Genomic DNA, 16,973 nt, shown 5'->3' on the forward strand with positions numbered 1-16,973 from the left:
AACCCCCGGTCCCTGCCCCGGCCGTCCTTTCGACACGTACGTGCGAGATGAGGGTGCGCGAGCGCGCGTTTCTACACGCGAGAGCGACGAGGTGGGCCGCGGAGCCCGGCAAGACGAAGGAGGACGGCGAAGACGGATCTGACGGGGGGCTGAAGCGTGGCCGAGGTGTCGGAACGAGGGTGGCCGCATCTGAATCCCAAATTTGACGCGGCTACATCGCGCCGGTGATTAAAGAGTCGGGAGTCGATGTCGATTGGTAGCGTCGGATGTCAGACTTGCGCTCCCAGGCGAGGGTAACAACCGCAACGGGAACGCGATTTTTCGGGTTCCATCGATTGGCGCGATAATTGTAAATCGCGGTAAACCTCGATCGGTGGTCCAGGATTTTAATAAAAAAATTCCTTACCGAAAATTGTACAATTAACCTACTGATTAATTTAACTAATTTATCCATGTTCTTTAGTTGGCAAAATTATTTCGCGAAACGTCTGCCGCGGTCCTAAGTTTTGGCGCGCGTTTTATTCCGAACTCTGTCATTTCTCACGTAATAATCGATTATCTGGGAATTACCGACGTCCCCGCGGTGGTCAGCATAATTTTCGAACGGGTCGTTTGACGGGAACTACGATCGAGCCGCAGGGCATTAATGTCGAAGATCGGTCGGGAACGTGGAAGACGCTCGGAGAAGAAGTAGGATAAAAACGCCAATGCTCAACCAGCCGAGCATGCAATCAGTGTCAGAGATATCAAAAGTTTCACTCTCATCGACTTTTTCCAAGTTCCCGGACGAGTTCGACGAGGGAGAGGCGAATCGTCGTTTTTTTTTTTCCCCTCCCTTTCTCTCTCTCCTTCCCTCTCTTTTTCGGTGACGCTACTCTCGCCCGGCTATAAACGCTCCAGCTCGTAATTTAAAATAAAGGAAGCATAACCGTGCATCTTAAACTCAGTACGGACTCGCCGGCGGCGCTGGAGCAAAAGACGCGGCGGCGAAGGGGAGAGACCGAAGGAGAGAGATGGGGATCGTCGGGATGAAGCCGCAGAAAAGAGCAGCGCGAGCGGGAAAAAGGGGCGAGAAGACGGAGGGAAGGAACGACTCGTTGAACTATTAGTGGCACGCCATTACCCCACGATGCATTCATAACAGCCACCATGCCACGGCGCTCGCTCCCTCGATTCCGCGACTCCGAGACTCCGAGTCGAGAGGGAAGGAGGGACGACGCTCTGAGGGCAGGAAATGAAATAAAGCTCGCGCGAGGAGCTCGAAACTGCCGCGACGCGACGATGGACAGGCGCTCGTTCTCGGGGAAAAAAAAAGAAAAAAAAAAATCAAAGAAAGAAAAAAGTTACTCGCGACAAGTGTTGATCGATTGAGTAGGCTGTAAATGACGCAATACGCAAATGTTGAATTTATCGTTGCTCGTATTTTCGATATAATATTTGTCTCCCCGAAATTTTTGAATCCGCACAATTTCAAGTGCCGAGCACGGAAACGATTCTACATCGAGCTTCGTGCAAATTATTTTTCGTGCAAACGAGTTACGAAATAAATGCAAGTACTTAGCCCGGGTACTTAAGAAATGCTCGGAGTCTCGGGTTAGAAATAAATTCGAGTCAAAATATAGGGACTGCTTTGCGCAGAACGAAATAATCTTCTTTGCGAACTCGTGCGTTGCGCGGATACATTTATATATGCATATAATACGGTCGCGGAAGAAAAAAAACACGGGAAGAATGGAGGTATTCAATAAAATGCATGTAACAATAATAATCTCGCGGAAAGAAATAATTTCTGAATGCGCAATAAAAGAAGCTGGCGAAAGAAATCAAGACATGCGTCGCAAAGTAGTTAAAAAAAAAAAAAAATGACAATCGAACATATATAATTATAATAAAAATTAAAATAAAAAAGATAAGATCTCCGAGATGCTGGAAAGTTGTATTATCTTCTTATCGAAGCTCCGAGGTGATAAATAAAATCAGACGCGATATCGACGCGCGTAAATTTAGACGCCGGAGGTCCAATCGAGAAAATTGGCCAGGAAAGTCGACGAGGATTATTGTAGTTTTCGGGAATTTATTCGCGCTAACTAAGGTCGATACGCCGAGATATCGTCGGAAATAAATAGGAATACCTCGCTTCACCATACGAACCGAGGGTCTAACTTGCTAACGTTTAAATGGCGCAACTATTCGCGGCCGGGAAGTAGTTATACCGCGACGGCAATTTTGGGACGCAGCAACGTTTAATGGAAGTGACTCGTTAATTAAGAGACTTCGCTCGTCCGCCCAGACGAGGTTCCGCGGCCTTGAAGCGTAGGGACAAAGGGATCTGGGTCAACTGTTACTCGCCTCATGATCACGAGAAATATGGATTAACTCGGCCCGCTCAAACCTTAATTTTTCTGTCAAGCGCTCGAGGTTTCTCGCAGATTTTCTCTCCCGGAAATTTTCTCCGACGATCAACCAGCGCGCCATCGCTGAATTTTTCAGTTTCGATGTTCGTCAACCAATTAAAATAAATTTAAAAATGACAATTTATCGCCTTTATTCGGGATTATTGCTTAATTTGCGGTAATAATTAATTTGTATTTTTTATATTAAACCGGGATGAGATATTATATTTTAGAATAAGGAACGTTTTGCTTTTTACGTGTAATTAATTATGTGAAATTGTAACATTACGCGCTATATATGTGTATACGTATATATTTTTTTTTTTTTATGTCAGGCACGATTTTGTATCTCGCCGAAGAGTTCGGTGTTTCGTTGCGCTTCACGCTTTCTTATTTCCTTGCTTGTTCTGCGATTTTAAACTTCAAGGCGGTGCTGTTAAATCGCACGACTCTATTCATCACTCACTGCCTTCCGTTTCCTCCTCGCCGGTGCCGGCGCCAAATCATAAATTTCGCAAATCCTTGAACGCGGTTCACCGCAGATTGGGCAAAGAGGATATCTTGAAAATGGTAAAAAGAGATCGCGATCCTCCGCGCGCGTCGTATTTCATGCAATTGCAGCTCAAAGACAATTAGATAGTTGTCGTACTCGCCCGCGATAAAATAAATAATCGTGAAAAATACTTTAAACGTTTTTTCGCAAATACAGCCAATTGATTTCTACCTTCTCCCGGAATGAACAAAATAAATGTAACCCTAACGAAATTTTCCCGGCTAATATTTTCTACCGTTACTCATTCGCTATTTTCCTTTCGCAAAAAAATTCTTTTTTTTTATTGGAGATTAATTTTCTCGCAAGAATATTCTCAAAGTTCAAAGCGGCGCGTTGCTGCGACGAGAGGCTGGTGCGCGCGCGATCAAAATCGGCAGCGGTGATTTCGGATCATCCGGCAATGAGCGGGATCGAACTCGTGGCATCATATACGAGGCGACGCTGCCTCGGTATTCTCACGATGTCGAGAGATTGGGTCTCGGCGCTGGTCAATTGATCCCCAATTTTCCTGCCACTTGCTATGCAGCCTACGCGACGGCATTCCGCGCGCGTCCGCGCGGAATATACCTCACCGAGTCGCGCGGTGCCTCGTGCCGTCGCAATAGTCGCGAGCGGTAGTCAGAGTGAGTTGACCCTGGCTCGCTTGCAATTGATCTCAATTAGATCTCCCTCTCCCTCCCCTCCGCGTTCTCTCTTTTTCCCCCCGCGTCCCTCGTCCCTCGTCGTTGCAATGCTCCGCGAAGCTGCGAGCTTGATTTTTCTCTCTCTCTTTTTTTCTTTTTTTTTCTCTTTTTTTTCTTCTCTTTTTCTCTCTTTCTACTTCTCTCTTTCTTTCTTCATCTTCATCTTCATCTTCGTCGGGGTGATTTCTCTTCGGTCTCCCCTTTCTTTTCTTCTGTGCTCTGTTACTCGCCGCGTCTCCGACGTGACTCCCCGCATCGTTATGCAATTGAGGCATTCGCCACAAAAGAAGATCATCTCTCTTTCGTCTCGTCGATTGCTCGTCTCGTATTCTGCGTGCAGATCGATATCTTTCGATGCTCTGACTACCGTTCGCGCCGCTCGGGCTTCCTTCGCGTAGAGCTCTCTACGTCGAGCCCGCGATTAGAGAACGAAATATCTGATAACGCGTTCTTTACGGCGGCAGCCGTCGCGCGGTTCGCGGCATCTTACCCCTACCTGAATTTAGACCGAAGCCGTGGCGGCTCTTTAGCTCTTACCACACCGAAAGTTAATGTTAACGAGCAAATAAAAAATTATAAAATAAAGACTTTTAATTCTGGAGTTAAAAAAAAAATTTATTTTCTATGATACTGATCGCATTGATTTTTATATTAATTATAGAGAGTTAGAGAGATGAGAATCGAGCGCTCTAAGCATTATTTTGCACGATAATCCGCCGGGGAATTCTTGATGTAAATTGATCTTGATTTATGCACGTGTTGAATACCGACCCATTAAACTCGGGGCACAAGCTGGCCGTTGGAAACGCAACGCCGGCCAAATTTCGAAATCTTTAAATGGCACGTGTTGCCGAAATGGACGCGTATCGTATTTAAGTTCAAGGTGTCAGGAAATCGGATGCTCTCAAAACAAACAAACGCCACTATCAAAAACAACCGGCTCGAGTGTCGCGGGCCCGGATCCGCCCGCTAAGCTCTTTTTTTATTAACGGCATAGCCCCCGAGCCGCCGAATTTAGCCTGAGTAATTTCGATTAACGCCTCATCAGTTAGCGAGCAGTTCGGGATCGACTCAGCAATGCGCGTGACAAACGAATCGATCGCCGTTGCCGGATTAAACTAGCTTGCAATTTTTTTACCGTCGAGATTACCGTGGCAGGTAAACAATATACGTCACGAAGAAAACTCTCCCAAAAATTAATAAAAATCGTCGAGCGATATTTTAGAACGTTGAGTCGCAGCGGGTAACGAAAATTCAATGTCCCTCCCGCGCTGAGTATCTTAATTTTCCTCCGCTCGAAAATTAAGATACGCGTTACGGAAGAGTAGCTCTTATTTCGTCGAGCACCGCCGCATCTCGTCGTCGCCGGGGGAAATTTCCCCCGAGTAAATCCCCGCCGGAGTTGCCCGGTCGGCTTACAAGAAGCAGAAGGAACAAACGAAGTGTTTGAGGGTACGGAGATACGCGGAGATACGGGAAAGCAGATGAAGTATCGTTTCGGTCGCTCGGAAGTCCAAGTGGCTTACGAATCGCGAATTTCCGTTCGCGGTATGCTTACGGATGCGAATGCGTGTTTAGGGTTGCGCCGTCGGGGTGGTTTCGCCGCGTAAATCTCAGCGCTCGTCATCGTCGTCCGTGAATGCGAACGGCGGCGGAAAACCGGCGGACGGACGAAGGGAGCAGCTTGCGCGACGAAGAAATTCGTTCGGCAAACCGGTATCGGTAGTGACGACTACTTGCAAAAATTAATCAAAAAAACGGAACTTCAGTAAACGCGACCGAGTAAATTCGAAGTTACGCCCCCGCGCTTCGAGCGAGAGCGCCGCAAGGTGGACTAATTAATGAAACGAGAAGCGGAGCGAAGGGAATGTCAATAGAGCAAATGTATAATTCGCGAAAGCTTTAAATGTATGAAATATGTAGCTTGTTGAAAATGACGATAAATTTCGCGCAGACTTTAATCTCCTCGGAAATGTCGAAAGATGAAAATAATTGCAGCGGACAAGCTGCATTTCCCGCCTTAAACTAAATACCCATCGATGGAATTGTATTTCGACGCTGTCGCGGTATTATCGGGACGTCGAAATAATGGAAGTTCCACGGCTTGAAATTTACTCCGCTTAAACGGTCCGTTTCATTTTTACGTTGAATAATTCGTCGGATATCTGCACCGCTGACGGACTCAAGTAGCGAATGTTAAATTAATTCTGGCAATCACTCGGGCACGAGCTTGTTGATATTAAGTCGCGCGACAGAAATTCCGCGCTTTTTCGCGCTATTTCGCAAAGAACGAAGTACCGTCGCGCTATTTTTCCGCGACCAGTACGAAGAAAGAGGAGGCTGAAAAATCGCGCGCGTCGATCGAATTAATCTTTCTCCGTTCTTTTAACGCGGTGATATTCCGCAGACGACTTCGGGGCGCGTGCGGCTAGTATAGTAACAATCACGGGCATTTCCAGTCGCGGACAAGCGAGCGAGACGGCCGTCGCGAAGAAACGGAAGAAGAAGCGCGAAGGAATTCCTGGCGAAACTGAAACCGTCACGCAACGCGGAAAGGGACGCCGGGGAGAACCGCACGTGGCGGCGAATCTAAAATTTCGCAACATTTATGACTGTCCATTTCCCGACTCGACCGCCGTCGCATCTTGATTCAGCATCATCAGAGATTCATCGCCGGCGTTTTTCGTCACGTTAAAAATTGCACGAAACTCTCGAACTCGCCGAGGGGACCGAGCGACATAATCGCGCGAGATGAAAAGTATTGTTATCTGTTTGTCTATTTATACGTTCGAAACTGAGGCGCCTGTCACTTTTTACGGCGACGTGTTGCGAGTTACGAACTCCGCCGAATATAAAATAAAAAATATAATATAAAATAAAATAATAATAGCAAAGAAAGGAAAAGAAGAGGCGAGGTGGATAACGATTCCGAGATACGGAAGGGACGCGAGGGATGGTAGGGCGAAAGTACAAATGAGCAATAAGAGCGCCCGTACTATCTTTATTGTCCGATATCCCAATCGAGACAATATCTTTTGAAAGACTGTTTATCCGGCGCTGGCGAACCGAGGAGGAAATCTCGTTCCCGATGCCACACACTCCGCTCGATCCCTCCCTCTCTCTCCCCCCCCGGCCCTTTCTCCCGGCTTGACGAGTTCCAAGTCGTTAATTGGCGAAGGGTGAAATGACTGACCAGGGTGGAGAACGCTAATTGATCGCTCGAACGAAGGGAGAGAGCGAAGCGATTTAGCGCTTTTTCGCGACGAGCTAAGATCGGACGGCCGGTAAAAATAGATCGTCGTCGACAAAGGGGAGACCTTTATCCGTGACCTGGCGATAGGGACGAGTTTACGGACTAGTTGTGTGCAATAAAGGGAACAGGGTTTCGCGTCAAGGGGGAAGAGGGAGGGGAGGAGGAGAGCGCGAGCGCGCGCGTCGCGAAAAACGATGAAAAAGCCGGGGCTGGGATTTGAGCACGGCGCATAAAGGGTGCAATGAGAGGACGAGGAGCACCGGCGAGCGCCCCTGCCTACTGATCCGCACGAGGAGCCGGAAATGCGGACGGGATATAAAGAGGCCTACGGCGGTGCTATTTTGCGTGCCACCTTTCGAGATCGATAGTCGTTTATTTAGCTCCATTCCTACAAATGGGTCGTTAAGATAATCGGAGCTCGAGTAAGATACACGCTCTTTAGAAATTTAATAAAATTTACATATAACGCCGATTAATTTCTCTTTCTCTCTATTTTGTAATTTTTAACACGCTCTCGTTGCGATTACGATCGATGCGTGTGGTTGTTAATATATTCTGTTTCTAATTGGCGACTTTTTAATATAAAAAATAAAAAAATAAAAAGACCTGGTAACACGTTTGTTAAAAAAAAAAAAAACGATGGATTTAGACCCTCCAATATAATGCCTGCCGGTCGTTTAGATTACCGCTAATCGTGCCGGCCCGATCTGCGGAATTGATCGGCGCCAATCTTTGACGTATCGAATCTGAAGGTGTCGCGAGTGACACGTTCGGTCGCGAGTAAAAAACTCGGGGTAAGCGACGCCTAGTGCGAGCGAGAGCAAAAAGGGCGGCGGGGTGAGAATAAGGGTTGCAAAAAAAAAAAAAAGGGAAAGGACCTCTTGAATCGGAGAACGATGAGAGAGCGAAGGGAGAGGAGCACTGTAATCAATCAAACAAAGTTTTCCGAAGAAGACTAGAGATCGACGCCGAGGTCTTCCCTTCTGAAGGTCCCAGACAATGTACGACCTTCCTCACCGAGTAATGATGACCCGCTTTCGCCCTTTAATCCCAAAAAAGCTTCGTTTGCGAGACACTAAGGGCTAAGCGATTGAAATTCGATATCGCCGGTGGCCGGTACTTATTTCAAATTGCTCGGGAAAATTTCGTGTTACAAACGTCGTGCAGTGAAAAAAAAAAGTCGACGTGATCACATGCAGATGTTACGCGCTACAATTATCCGTTGTCGTAAAAGTAAAATTGTTGGAATTAAATTTTTTTTTTTTGAAAACCCGTAGCAAAGTCACAGTTAACTCATTTAGTCTTATTGTAAATTTATCTTGAGAATAAATTGACGTAGACACGTGGCAAATCTTACCACCGCCATCAGCGGTCAATTCATGAATATTACATGGATTCGAAATGTCGTTTGGAAAAGTTTGAAAAAAGGAAAAAAAGAAAAAAAAAAATGCTTATCGTACTTCTTGTCGAAATGAGAAATCGCCACGATAAAACGTAATTAATGCGCCGGGCTGCACGTGTGATAACGTTACGCAATCGCGATTTCCGCTCCCTTTGCTTCTCTTTATCGATGCGAGAAACGCCAAAACGTCGCCGAGAAGTCACGCCGATATTGCGGCGCGATTAAGGATCCTGGCGGCCCTAGCTTGGATTAGAACGAGAACGAGGGCTCGAGGCTCCCGCGGCCGCAAATCACGGATTCGCGTCGCTCGGTTTCCCGGCGGGTCACTACGCCACCCACAATTCAATCACATAAATATCGAGCGCGCTACCAGCCTTGAGATTCCATTCAATAACGAGTAACCGTACGAGAGAGACTTGGCGACGTACAGCTAACCGGGAAATGTGGAACTTATGTCAAAAGGTTCGTTATTTTGGGAGAGAGAGGAAAAAAAAAAAAAAAAAAAGAGATACGGCATGCACCGAGCTTGGAAGTCCGACAGTATACTCGCTGGACAGTTATGTATTTACGCATTGTTAATTTATGGAAATTTAATCCGCGGCTTGGTTATTGATAAGTAACGACGTAATCACGCGTTATGCAAGTTTGCACAGCACTTTTAAAATTATTTATCATATATCGTTGTGCTGGATATACGCGATGGCTTATACATTATATAAGACACTTTAGAAGAAAGAAATAAAAAAAAGTTTTAAATAATAATTTTACAATTTTAAATCTAATTTGAAATATTGAAGATTCGAATATGAAGACTTCTCAGGCGTGTCAAAAATTCTTTTAATAACGAGCGAGGATCGTTTAAATAAAATGTCAATTAGAATGAAAATAATTCATGTCCGTTTGATTTTCTTTCGCGATAATGCATTTTATTTCGCAAAGTAAGGAATAATATGTGGAAAAGGCAGGAAATCTGCTGGAAGGGACGATACCCTGGATTTTTACTCCCGCGTATTAGCATAATAATTGCGAGACTGCTTTCTGTCTGATTTAAGCTGATTCAAGCCGTGCATGCGCGAAGAAAAGCTACGGTTTTACGAGAGACGGCCGCGCCGCGAAAAACGTACACACCCGCGGTTTTTCGGCATGTTTTTAGGCTAGCGGGCGGAAAAGAAGGTTACGACACGGAATTTCGCCGGCTAACCCACTTGCCGGCCCCGAACCGGAGATGCAGCCGACGTTGCGGTCGTCCTGCAGATTCGCGACACGACCGTAGCCGGAGAGAATTTTCAGGAGGGAATTAATATTAGCGGAATGGGTAGAAACCGAGGGCAAAAATGAATCCCGGCTGCGTCGTCACGATCCGAACGCAGTGGAACGCAAAGGAAACACGCTTCACGGCGAAAGGAATGATATTGCCCGCCGGGGAAAATATATTAAGATAAACTGAAAATTTATGTAGAATATCATGTGAAAATTATGCGAGGCGATAAACAGCTGAGCTCGATTACCGGAAGCGATCAAAAGTAATTCATTCGATTTAATTTCTCGATAGGGTTGCGCGCAAGGCAGGAAGAGTCCCGTGCGATATTTAAACGACGTAACATTTTATTGCGTTGACATTCGTAGCGTTCGGGAATCGGATTAAACTCGCGGCAACGAGTCTTCCTAAACGCCGATTGCGTTAGCGGCTTATTTTCCCGGCGCGATCTCGGAGCGTATCGGGGAGAAAAGCAGTTTTTCCCGCGATCAAATCACATCGGGTGCCGAGCGATGATAACCTATCAGCTCGGAGATAACCGTGCTGCGTTTATCATCTCGGATTAGTGGAATATTACTGTTTAAGAGGATTAATTGCCTCCGCGGCGTAGCAAGTGCCGCTGCGAGCAGGCGAGGAATGCCACGTCCTAATTACCTACTGCACGCAAGACTCACTCGAGCTCACGGGGAAGAAAGGGAATCTCGGTCGCGCGGATATATTTCAAATGCCAGCGTAAATTCCACGACGTCCGGCAATATATATAATTGGTGACATATTTTTCGCGGCGCCGCGAAAAACTTTGTCTCGTAATTGTCCGGGGCTCGGTAATAACATTGTGATTTTACGACAGCGTCATTTTCCTCGGCGTTCAACTTACGGCGCGATTAGATAAAACTAACGATAATTGATTTTCGAACCTGTCGCGAGGCTCGCCTAATGGCCCTTATGAAATATAAAATTGATAACTCGAATAATTATTCGGCTAATGCAACTCACGATAATTGCGCGATTCCTTTTCGGGGTAAAAAAGTCGGATCGAACTCCGCGAGTGGAGTCTCGGATTTATTTAAGAGCATTTTCATGCGTTTGATCGCAGGAAGATACAGCGCGGTTGATTTCAACGGAAACGAATTTTTCGAGCGGTATTAATAGTTATTTCTGTCGTCAGGCGGCGAAATTGCAGCGCAATCGGAAAGTTATCAAACACTCTGATAAGCACGGAACGCGCTATTTGATACGGATTCAATGGTGTCAAATCTCTCTCGCAAGGAATTGCGACCACGCGACATTTTTCGGATTTAATTCGACAGCGCCGTCCTACATTTTAACTACAATGCTACGATCTAACCTGAGTGATTGCGTTGCTTTTTATTTTTATTTTATTTTTTTTTTTTTCCCCCGATTCCTGCAATGCGCCCGCAACTCTGCACACGGACGAAAAATTTATAAATTTTGATAAAAAAAAAATTGCGAAGGCACGAAATAACTCAAAAATTTTGTCAATTTTTCAGGGGGTATCTATTCCGTCAATCGCCGCGTTACATAGATAGTGATACATTTCGCCTGCTATGCAAAAAAATGCAATTGCCCGAGCGACGCAACTACGCAGTTTGTAATAATTATCGCGATACAACATGCAGATTGCAGTTATGTTTTGCAAGTCCATAATAACGAAAAAACCAAGTTGTACTCGCGGGCGATAACGGGCGGCGCACGTGGTATGCGAAAGCACGTATAGGAATTACAAAATTTTAGAGTCCCGTCTGGCTCGCGCGAGGATAGAGGAGGAGGGGGAGTTAAAAATTCGCGCTGTTTGCTGACGCGCGTCATGGAGACGACGTTTCTTTTGATGACTGCCGGCGTAAAGGGGAGAAGAGAAGAAATAAAGCGGGATCTTGAGACGTTGTCAACGACGACGACGACGACGACGACGGTGACGACAGCGCCGCAGGGTGAGAGGAGGGGAGGAGGAGAAGGGGAAAGATTAAGACGAGCAGCGGAATCGTTATCAATGGTGTCAGGGTCCCGTTGGCTCGTTTTATCGCGCAGCTATCCGAGCATCCGATCGAGAAAGAAAGAGAGAGCCATTCGATTGTGCTTACTCGGGCTTAAAGTCGGCCGCGTGATTGCGGTGACGGTGGTTCCCCCGCTCGCTTCCCTCCCCCTCCCCCCTTTCCGTGCCTCTCTCGCCGCTCTTTCCCCATAGTCCATTGTTTCAGTGGCCGTTAATTGTTATCGCTGTTATGTGACACGGTAAAAATCGCATCCGATCAAAGAACGAGGGCTGATAAGCCCCCTCGTTGCCACTGCAGCCGATTACATCGGTGCCGATAAGAACGCGCATCGCCGATACGATTGCACTTGGAAACGACGACGCGCGCGGAGAATCCCGCTGATTGCGAAATTTTCGTTTTTCGTAATAGATAAAACTGAGCGTAACGAGAAGTGAAAACAAAACGCCGCGCTTTTAATGGCGCCGAGATAACATAAAGTGCAAAACACAGCTCGGATATACGCGCTCTTGTCTTAATTTGACTCTTAACGCTGCTTCCGATTTTCTTCTTTATTTTTTTATACGTATATATATTTATTCCGTTAATGTTACACTTTGGGAATTAATTTTGCGATAAATAAAACTTATTGGAGCGATTTTTCGAAGGTAATCGTTCGACGATACTCTCGAGGTGCTTCGGAAGGCACTAAAGCATAATCAAAAAATTTTTTTTCGATAAATGAGATATGTATATCGTTTCACGAAGCGCGTCATGAAAACTTTACCGTGTTTTCAATAGCGCTGAAAAATAGAGTGGAATTAAGACAGAGATCGGGAATTATTACCGCGCGAAAAGATTAATGAATTTATATTACGGACAACATTAATAATTTATACTGCCGCAAACATATAAAAAATTTATGCGCTGCTTCCATTCCTAGTTGCCTAAAAATATATGTATATGTTTCATCGGGTGTTATTTCGCGATATACACTTTCGCGACCGTGACAACATTTTTTTGCGGCGTTTTCCTAGCGGTGCATTTAAACGCACTTGCTCGCCGTGATGGATTATCTCGGCCGATAATACGTTTATCTAATGAAAATGCGAGGTGCGTGTGCCTTCGCGTTACGTAAGCGGTCGCGGAATACGTCCCTGGGTAGAAAATGAATTCCATCGATTGGAAACGGAATGAGATTAATCAATTAGATTGTATTACTCTTAATGAAACGTTGAATTCTTCAGGGGTTAGCGACAGAGCTCCTGACACTTATGTCCGTGTGGGATTTATAAATTGAACAAGACGCCGATTAATCGTTAATTTCTTTTTCTCTTTTTTTTTTTTCAGAATTAATTAAATTAATTTCCTGAACATTAAGGCGTAATCGCGCGATTGTAAAATATTCAGTCGTATCGCGCGCATACACGGATGTAGGAAATTGAGTAGAATAATAATCCCGTCGAATACGCGTCGATATCCGAATTACAGAAAAGTGATCGGTGGTTCAATTTAGCAAACACTACCTCGAGATTGCACCTACCGCTCTTCGCGTTTTGAAATTAAGCAAAACTTCTTTACTGTCCTAACAATCTAAGTATGTATCCAATTATCTTATCAACCTCCGTTGCTCGAAAAGTGAAAAATTGCCAAAAGCTAAACGCGAAAAGTACGACAATTTTTGCAGATTTGAAACTCGATCGTTCTGTCAGCCGATTTTTTCACGTCGCGATTAGCCTTTATCCTTTCCTCTCAAACAAAAAAAAAAAGAGAGAGAGAGAGAGAGAGAGAGAACAATAATCGTCCTAGCGAGCGGAAGGCACTCTCGAAATCGGCTTGCCCAAGCGGGTACTCGTTCGTAACAGTTAGGAGGATTCGACGTCGACGAGCCGGGCGTCGCGACGCCGCGTGGGCGTCGGGGGCATCCATCATGCCCAGCGCGTGAATTACCACCGGCGCTCCCAAACCCAACCTAAGAGATTTCCGAAGAAGGCGGTGGCTCTGGTCGGAATGGAAAGCGGGACGCGAGCGACTAAAAGAGCGGAGGAGACCCGGGGGAGGAAAGAGGCTGTCCAAACTCGATCCCGCGAGTAGTTATCTTGCAAACGACGGCAAAGGAGCCCTCCTCTCTTTTCGCTCTCTCCTTTCGCTTCCCCAGGCGTCTCCTCTTTTTCTTTTTACAAGGCGCTCTTTTATCCCACTTCCGTTTCCTTGTTCGTCGCGTACCCGTACGCGTACACGTCGAGTTAAGCAGAAAAAAACCGATGATTTCTGACCGCGAGGAGGTAAAGTTTAGGCGCGAATTATTCGCGCAATCGGGTGGTAATCGCGAGTCGCCCAAGTAAATCTTCAAGCTTCTCTCGCACGATCGTACAAAAATTCGCGGCCGAATTAATCGCCTCGCTCGCGGCACGTCGGTCGTGAAATTTGGATTCAAAATTGATCGCGCGGGAGTTAAAAACTTGGAAGAACGAGGGTTTAATATAGATCGACGGACGCTGATTAATACTTGTTTAAATTTATATTAGAAAAAAAAAAGCTTGTAATGCTCGTGGATATTTTCCCTTCCCCTCCCGTCCCGTTTTTTTTTTAATCTGCTTTCTTTCCCTCTCTGACTTATAAGCTAAGAATAATTTCTAAAGGAATGACTCGTAACTTCGGCTCGGTCAGTCACGTGGACAGTGACGAATAATGGATATTCTGTCGACGAGAGAAAGAGTAGAGAAAGAGGAACACCGAGCGGGCGGCGCGGGAAGGCTTGGAAGGTCTCTCGCGATAAATTCGCGTTATATTTTTCACAGCGGTACCATCTCGTGCTTCCACGTCCTCATAACCGGCACAAATTGCGCAAAAATACTGCCACGTATAAATTGCGGGGAAATCGGCGGCGGGGTGCGCGCTTCGCGCCGACAAGTCCGGGAATCTCCCGGATCTAATTTGAGCGAAAGCCTTTCCCGTTCCTCTGCGACCGTGTCGTCCCTTCCCTTATATCGTATACGTATCCGCCGGGTCTCTAGGTGCACTTTTAACCCTTCTATTACCGCCGGGGAAGATTACGAAATTACGCCGGAGTGTAACTCGCTGTCGCGTCTCCGTATTCGTATCTAGATATTTATTTTTATGCAGCTCGCTTCTCTCCTTTTTTTTTTTTTTTTTTTTTTTTAACTTATATGGATTTCAGCGCGAATAAAAAGACTTGGAGTTCTGTCGGTTCGCGTTCAGATCGTACGCAGATCGAAAGGGAAACTGAGGAATAAACGGCGATCAATTATCCGCACCTATGTCGCAGGGAACTTTCCAACTTTTGTCGGGGTTACGATTTTCTATTTGCTGATATTTCAGCCGCGATAAAGAGATCGGAGCGTGGTCTAGACTGCCCGAATCGATAAAGGAATCTATTACCGACGAAAAGAGATGAGAACCGAAGCAGAGAGGAGGGGCGCGGGGATGTCCCACCGGGTCCACGGGATCTTTCAGAATTTTGCAGTTCTCCCGGCTATTACAATATAGCGTTTCTTTATCTGCGCGGAGATGCCGCGAATATCGGAGGGACTGGACTACCCCCCGTTCGTTTTCCGCTTCGAGATTGGTAGTTTTTCTCGGGCTTTATTGGCGGAGTATCGCCGGAGCACGGCGAAATGGTTAATATTGACCGCCTTTTTTCGATAGCCGCCCATCGAGGAATCACGAGATTGAATTTATGATATACAGTGACGGAGGTGGAGACGAACAGCCGCGAATATTTCGGATTAAATCCCGCGCGAGCTCGCCTCGAGACGACTGTCTTTCTCTACGGTTGCCGGAGGAGGTCGATACCGCGGCGGCGAAAGATGAGGAGGGCAGAAATTGCACGCTTCGACAGAATCTCTAAATATTGCAATTTTATTCCGGATACTTCATACGCTGTTTCGTATAGCCGACTGAATTTATTACGCGGAAGAACAAAGCGATCAAATTAGCTCGCCTAATAAAATTTTATATCCGCTAAGTAAAGTTCTTACATATACGTCCACCACAATCTCAATATTTCTATTGTATTAACAAACATTTCCGATCGTTTCAAATAATTCCTATCCTACAGCTTCGCAATTTAAACCGGTATTAAATTTCTGAACTTGCGTTCGATCCAGATACCGTCTTCTTTTTATTTAAGACTAGAGGAAACCATGCGCACGCTTCGCGTGCGCTATTTTTTTTTAAAGGTCTCAGGTCGTGCGCGTCGTTATAGTTGAGGGCATTAATTAATTATAATTTTTATTTGATAAGGTTGCTGGTTTAAGAGATGTCAATCAAAAACTACGAAAAATAACCATGCGACTCACCGATCTGCATGAGCGTCAGCGGAGTTGTAGAATTCGGGCGGTGGCTGTAACATAAAATAAAACATTAATGTAGACATGATAATTGGTAAATCAAATTAATAAAAAAAAAAGTAAAAGTGATATTTAATAAAAATTAAATAAAATAAATTTATGCTCACCTAAGAGTTGCTCCGCCGATGCATGATGCCTCCTGGTGGGCCTGCTCATCCTCTCAGGTGGGACGTGACGAGCCATCCTTCCGCGCACAGGTAACTCGCGAACGCGCGCGGGTGAAGTTAAAATCCCGAAAATTATTTAACAAATTTGTCGACACTCCCGCATTAAAAAGAATCGTAAAAAAAACGCCCGGTAACTATCGGCAGCCCCGAACGACCGACGAACCGGCTGCTGTTCGTATAGTTTCAAATCGGCGTGCGGCACTGAGCGATGCGACGCAGCGGAGTTTCTCTTGACCTGAAACAGAAAAATAAAAAAATTATTTAGTAGATATAAAGTCAAATTAAATAAAAAAATTAAAAAACGTTATTAAAAATCCAAAGAAAAAATTGATATGTACCCATGGGTTGCTCCGCCGGGGCAGGATACCCTTCCTGGGCCTCCTCCTCCTCTCAGGATGTCCGCGGGATGTCGGGCTGGTCCTCCTTCAATAGGTAGAATATTATCTGAAACATAAAAATCACTGTTAATACTCTGTTCTATTCAAGGTCTTGTTGAGCGCGTATTGTTTATGCCGTACCGCGCGTATGTTATGGTTGCGGGTGACCGGAGGCACATTCCAGCGCTAGTCTAGTTATCACGCAACGTCCCCCCCTTCTCCCCGTACTCCCCGCGCCCACAGCCGACACTTATACGTATGCGAGGCTATGCTATCCGTGGTCGAAAATTCGCGAAATAGCGGAGCGATTAGAGACACGTGCTCGCGCTCGAAGCTCCGCAACTAGATTGACCGATAGAGATTTCGGCACTTAGATAAAAAGATTTCGATGCTCGCCGTATCGTCGCCCGACTACGAGTATATAAAATATACGCAGATACCTGGATATCCGTCTCGAAGAGCGGAGCTCTCCACGTGGCTGCCGGGTCCTTTCCTCCGCAGGAAGTGAGTTACCTAAGCGTGC

The 16,973-nt window shown here is 45.8% G+C and overlaps 1 protein-coding gene and 1 long non-coding RNA gene across 2 annotated transcripts in view; one reads left to right on the forward strand and one right to left on the reverse strand.

The window, feature by feature from the left end:
- Foxo (forkhead box, sub-group O) overlaps positions 1-16,973 on the forward strand; it is a 143,632-nt gene that overhangs the window by 75,960 nt on the left and 50,699 nt on the right. The gene's annotated exons all lie outside the window — the stretch shown is intronic.
- On the reverse strand, positions 16,010-16,518 carry LOC139103786 (uncharacterized). Its single transcript, XR_011545952.1, has 2 exons — positions 16,412-16,518; positions 16,010-16,308 (listed from the first exon to the last, which is right to left on the reverse strand). It is a non-coding gene; the product is annotated as an uncharacterized lncRNA (long non-coding RNA).

The sequence above is a fragment of the Cardiocondyla obscurior genome, linkage group LG07 (genome assembly GCF_019399895.1).
Source record: "Cardiocondyla obscurior isolate alpha-2009 linkage group LG07, Cobs3.1, whole genome shotgun sequence".
NCBI classification, from domain to species: Eukaryota; Metazoa; Arthropoda; class Insecta; order Hymenoptera; family Formicidae; genus Cardiocondyla; species Cardiocondyla obscurior.